The 6,000-nt window shown below is 41.0% G+C and overlaps 1 long non-coding RNA gene across 1 annotated transcript in view; it reads left to right on the top strand.

Moving 5' to 3' along the window:
• Positions 1–260: 260 nt before the first annotated feature.
• LOC143485399 (uncharacterized) overlaps positions 261–6,000 on the top strand; it is a 54,644-nt gene continuing 48,904 nt past the window's right edge. The window contains exons 1-2 of the long non-coding RNA XR_013122868.1: positions 261–573; positions 779–924. This is a non-coding gene — a long non-coding RNA (uncharacterized LOC143485399). The remainder of the gene's footprint in view (positions 574–778; positions 925–6,000) is intronic.

Below are 6,000 nucleotides of genomic sequence, written 5' to 3'. Positions count from 1 at the left end.
ATAGTTGCTCAGTGAACTAGTAGATTGAACCATGCACAACACTGTAGAATAGAACGACAGTATAGCCAAGTGTTTTAAGAGTGATGCAAAACAGCACAAACGTTACATGAGACAATAGACAAGTGACATTCACCACTAACAACATGATGGGACAGAAATTGCGCCTATTGACATTGCTGAAGTCTTCTTTTCAAGATATTACATTTTGCCTCTTGTGTATTTCAGATGACATTACGTGATTCAATGCCAGTTGTGCTCATTAACAGCAACTGCTCTTGTGTTGCTGGTTGCGGAATCTGCAACCACTTGGTTGCATTGCTTTTCCAGACTGCTCATTATTCTGAATCTGGCATGTCTGTCGTGCCTCCTGTCCTTTCATGCACACAGACAGAACAGAAGTGGCATAAACCACCAACAATGGTTTGTCTTATTTCATTATTTAATGTTAGTTAATGTATCACAGTCACTTTACTAACACCATCTTTTAAATTAATAGGGGGTGAAGCCTGGACCCGTGGATGCCATGGTTGTCCTAAAGCCAAAACCAGGTGCTACTACAGCCAGTGGAGTTAGGTATGTAGTACCAAATTTAATAGGCAGATTACAGTGTGTGGTAAAAAAATAAATGCTTTTGATCATCTGATAAGACCCTGTTCTCTTCAAAATTTAATTTAGCCTCGTTGTACTTCAGATGACATGTGATATGTGATTCACAATCAGTTGTGCTGGTGAACAGATTACAATGTGTAAAAATAAATATTATTCACTCTTCTTTTAGTACACTTTTCAAGGGCTACAGCGGTGAGCTCCCACACCCTCAATCCTGGACCAGTCTACGCTGGAATGAAAGCAGATTCTCTTCCACTCATCTGCACAATGAACATCTCGCCTGACAAGCCACTTGTGGACTCCATCTTTGGGAAGGTACAAGTTGGCAGTGTATTGTCCTATCAACAACCACCACCTCCATCTGACAGTGTTGTCATACATGAGGATGCACCCCCATTCCCGAGTCTGCCACTAGAATGTTACCATCTAAACCCACCTGAATATTCATTTGTGCCAACACACCAAGAACAGCTACACCTAAGCTCACTTTCTGTGACCTTGTCACAGTCACACCTTATTGAGGAGGCAACAAGATCCCAAAGTGCTACACCTGAGTGGCATTCACTTAGGAGAGAAAGAGTGACTGCCTCACATTTCAGAGAGGTGAGCCACGTTAGAGGTCCAGGTGCTGCAGAAAGCCTGGCAGAAAGGATAATCCGAGGGACATGACAAACAGCACACATGAAGAGGGGACTTGAAATGGAAACGGGGGCCTTAAAGGACTATGCAGTTCTGAAAAACTTGAACTTGACCAAGTGTGGGCTAGTGATTCATCCAGATGCATCTTGGCTGGGTGCATCACCTGATGGACTTGTATATGACCCATGTTGAGATTTACATTTTAATCCCTTCATATATTGTTTACATTACAGTATTGATCAAGCAGCTTATCATAATCCATATATAATTTGACCAGTCTTAAAGTATTAATCAAACTTCTAATATTAATCACTTTATGTTTTGCTTACAGTATAGTATTAATCAAATAGCTAATTATCAAGTGTGTCTGAGAAAAGGCCTGTATGCTCTGTCCCATATTCCAAGTGCCTGTCGTTTTCTAAAAGAACAGGATGCTTAAGAAGAAGAATAAGAATGTATATCAGTTTGACAGGACCAGGAAGCGAAGGCCTCTCTCCCACTCTTAGTAAGGAAACATCTGTATGTTTAACGTATGTGATCTACGTGCAACTCCTATGTATGGAACCACTATTAAGTCTGTGAAAATCATAATTGGCAAAAGTCATTGTAAGATTTAGGGAAAAAACAAGATGAGCTCAGCGGATTGTGAATGTCTTAGACAATCAGCCTTTGTCTAACAGGCTAGGTTAGGGAAAGTCCAAAAGAAACGGGGGGGCTTATACCCAGGCCACACTATATAGAACAGGAGGAAAATGTGTCAGGCAGAGACCTGCGCACAGAGCCATAGGGTAGAGTAGATAGGCTTGTGTGTGTTCTCTCCAGAGCGCTCTGTATTTTTGTATACATTTAATAAAAGGATAAAGACAAGACTGGTAATGTTTTCTCTTGCAATCAACGAGCATGCTGTGCTAGGTGAAAGAGGATCAAAGCACGACACCCACTTGAGCGTCCATCATTTGGGCTTGTTGAAATTAAGTGCCCAAATGCACAAAGCTATGTAGACTGCAAATTCCTCAAAGTGGCACAAGGCCTACACAGATTGAAGGAGAGCCATTGTTATTATTGGCAAATCCAGGGCCAGTTATTGATTACTGGTATGCAGTGGTGTGATTTAGTTATCTGTGCCCATGATGATATTTTTGTGCAGCGAGTTTACAGAGATAGCAGTGTATTAGAAGAGGTGAAAAGGAGGTGTGACATGTTTTTCTTTAACACTTACATGCCAAAATACCTCTCTATGCCCAAGCAATAGAAAATCATAATGAACTCATGAACAATTAAAACAATTTCAAATTATTCTGTCAATTGTATTACTATTGTATTCATTTCATTTGTACAAATACAGTAAAAGTTAAGAAATACATAATGTTGTATTGTGTTGTCAATTTTATATATAAAAGTGAAAGCATTTTATACTATTTATCATATTGCACTGTACCTTAACATTGCAGCCAATATTTACAGACTAGCATGACCTAAAGCAGGGGTCGGCAAGCTTTTTGACTCGGAGCCACAAAAGCAAAATAATTGGAAATTTATTTCAGTGACGATGACATGTCACTCAAGCGAACCGAAACTAAATACTGGACATTTGTGAAATTCCACCCGAACATTTTTTAAGTCTCAAAAATAATATACGTTAATTAAATACTCATTAATTCTATTCAAAAGCTGAGCTGCATGCGGCTCTGGAGCCGCGGCTTGCCGACCCCTGACCTTAAAGGGATCATTTTAAGGTTGGAGAAAATATAAAATAATAATAAATCACCATCATTCACATTACATCATCTGTCTAATTCTGGATTGAGATTAGCCATTGTTTGCCCAGGCTTTTACCAAGGGGCCATTTTGATAATTCACCAAAAGACAGGCAACAGTAAAGAATTTGGTTTATGCTCCCTGTGATTGAAAGGGGGATCACTGTGCTGAATATTTTATGTTCTTTTACTCTGCGAATCACACGCTCAACATGGACTCTCAGTCTTGCAATGGACTGTGACGTTCTGATCTCTGACCTAGACAGTTGAGCTCTCTTTGACAGAAACGTGGGTATGTGGACTTTGCATGGAATGCAGTCTTCAACAAGGACACCCTTGTCCACCATGATGGCCATAGATGGGTCAAGGAGGGCCACAATGCCAGACTGCTTTAAGATCTCTTTATCACTGATAGCACCTTGATAAAGAGAAGACACAAAGGTCACTGCGCCATGAGGGGCTATCCCAATCAACCCTTTGAAAGTGGAAAACACTTCACTCTGGAGGAGAAGGGAATTTGGAGTTTGACATCTCAGTTCTGTGCAATCTAAAATTATTTGAGTGTCAGCGTAGTCCTGAAACACATCTGGGAGGTGAGATTTCACAGTGTCCACATCTAACCAAATAGAAACAGCTCCCAATACAGTATAAAGCAAGTTGGCCCAGGTGTTAATAATACGACTAACAGTTGACCGATGTATTCTAAATCTGTGGGCCAAATCCTTTTGCATCAGTCCCAATGACAGGTAGTTCATGAAGAGAAAAAACTCATCAATTGGTTGAAGAACCTGGGGAAAAAATACATTATCCTATTGTCATATTACATTATGACTATCAAAACTTCTTTTGATGTAAAGATTAATTTGAAAATGATGACATAACATGCTTTGTATGGACAAGACGAAAACATTTACCGTTGCACTGGCAGAGTGAGGGACCTGATCAGTCTTCTCAACAGTCTGTGCCCTTGTAACCCGTATGATGTGGGTGGCTGGCTCTATTTGCTTCCAAAAGCCCATGAGGTGGGCATGGCTTGCAAATCTGTGGAATATAAAAGTTATATATAAAGTTATATAATGGCTAATTCATTCACAATGTATTTCAGACACCAGAGAAGGCCCATCCGTGTACTGTGTCCTGCCATATTTTTTATTTACCTGGTAAAGAATCGTATGTCATCATCAGAGGCAGAAAACCGCTCCAAACAGAACGTGCTGCTGACAGTTAAGTCTTCGATTTGTTTTCGGAGCCTTGGTATCTCCTCGCGTAGCTCTTCATTTTCATTGAGGGAGAGATCAAGCGCAGCAGGCTCATTACTGACGCAGTAGTCATGTTCATGACACGGTAAGGGGTCATCATCATCATGGTCAGTCTGCATCTCTGTTAGATCAGTGTTGGGTGGACGCTCTGTTCTTTCCCATACTCCAGGTCGTGGAGTTGGAATAGTATAGTTATTCCATTGAAATAGCACAGGAAAAGCTCCAGGTCGCAGTCGTCGTCGTCCAGTAGGATTGGGAGGTTCGAGCAGCGATAAAATATCGCAAACACACACGGGAAGTACTCGTGATAATAAAATGATCTCTCCTGATCTTAACCACCCATTGTTTCTGCAGTTCTGAGTCCTTTGGAGAGGTGTGGAAGCTCAGGTAGGAATTACACCTTGTCGATGCTGTGCACAATGGTACACAGCAGTGGTGGTTGGACCTGCTGTCTGTACGTTGTTGAAACGATACTTTTTTTTGTTTAACTGTCATGTTTAGGACACGTAAACGGACAGGAGATGAAGGAAACTTCCAAGTAAATAACGGTAAATATGCTCGTTACAAGACTGGTGAGGTGAATAGCTAGCACAGTGTACGCTTTCAATGGCTACCGGATGTCAACAACCATCCTAAACTTTTAGCAGAAATTACGTCACTTAACAGCGTGCTCATATGCCATTGTCCCCTGATTGTCCTCATGTATTATTGTTTGTGTGTATTTGTAACTTTCCATATTCCCCAGTAATTGTTCTAGGTAAAGACACTCTTGAACAGTAGAAGCAAGTGCCATATACTCTGCTTCGCATGTGGAAAGTGCAACAGTAGGTTGCTTCTTCGTCTTCCATGAAATAAGTGCGCTGTTCTCACTTAGGCTCACACAGTATCCTGTTGTACTGCGGCGATCACTGGTATCAGCTGCCCAGTCTGCATCGCTGTAGGCTTGTATACCAAGATTCTCAGAGTTGTTTCTCCTAAAGGTTAAACCTTTGTTTGATGTACCTTTAAGGTATCGCAGGACATGTTTCACAGTGACCCATTGCTCCTGTGTAGGCTCAGCTAGGTACTGTGACAGCCTGCTCACCACAAAACTCAGATCAGGCCTAGTGCAGGTTGTCAGGTATATCAGACTGCCCACGGCCTCTCTGTACATTCTGATGTCTGTCATTTTAACTGCATCATCACTGTATTCAAGCTTTTGCTCACAAGGAGTTTCTCTTACCCTACATTCTGACATGTTAAAACGCTGTAGAGTTTTGTTCGTGTACTTTTCTTGTGACATCTTAATACACCCACCAGAAAAATCAAAATGTATACCAAGAAAATGCTTGAGTTGCCCCAAATCCTTCATCTTGAATTGCTGTGCAAGCATCCCTTTCACTCTTTTCAATTAATTTCCATCCCTTGCAGCGATGATTAGATCATAGAACCATACAATTATGATCACTTTCCCTTCTTTTGACTCTTGAGAATATACACAATGGTCAGCTTGGTTTTGTGTGAATCCATTTTCTGTTAAACAATTATGTAAAACCCTATTCCAATTTCGTCCAGACTGTTTGAGTCCATAAAGTGATTTCTCCAGCTTATATACTGTAAGAACGCCGTTTTCACATCCATCTGGTGGACCAGTAAATGTTCCTGTACTGCCTTTTGTAACATAACTCTTATTACTCGTTAGGTCTGCTGTTGGTGAAAACGTTTCCCCATAGTCTACTCCCATTTTCTGGCTGTAG

The sequence above is a fragment of the Brachyhypopomus gauderio genome, unplaced genomic scaffold, assembly GCF_052324685.1.
Source record: "Brachyhypopomus gauderio isolate BG-103 unplaced genomic scaffold, BGAUD_0.2 sc34, whole genome shotgun sequence".
NCBI classification, from domain to species: domain Eukaryota; kingdom Metazoa; phylum Chordata; class Actinopteri; order Gymnotiformes; family Hypopomidae; genus Brachyhypopomus; species Brachyhypopomus gauderio.
This window is presented reverse-complemented; position numbering and strand designations above follow the sequence as displayed.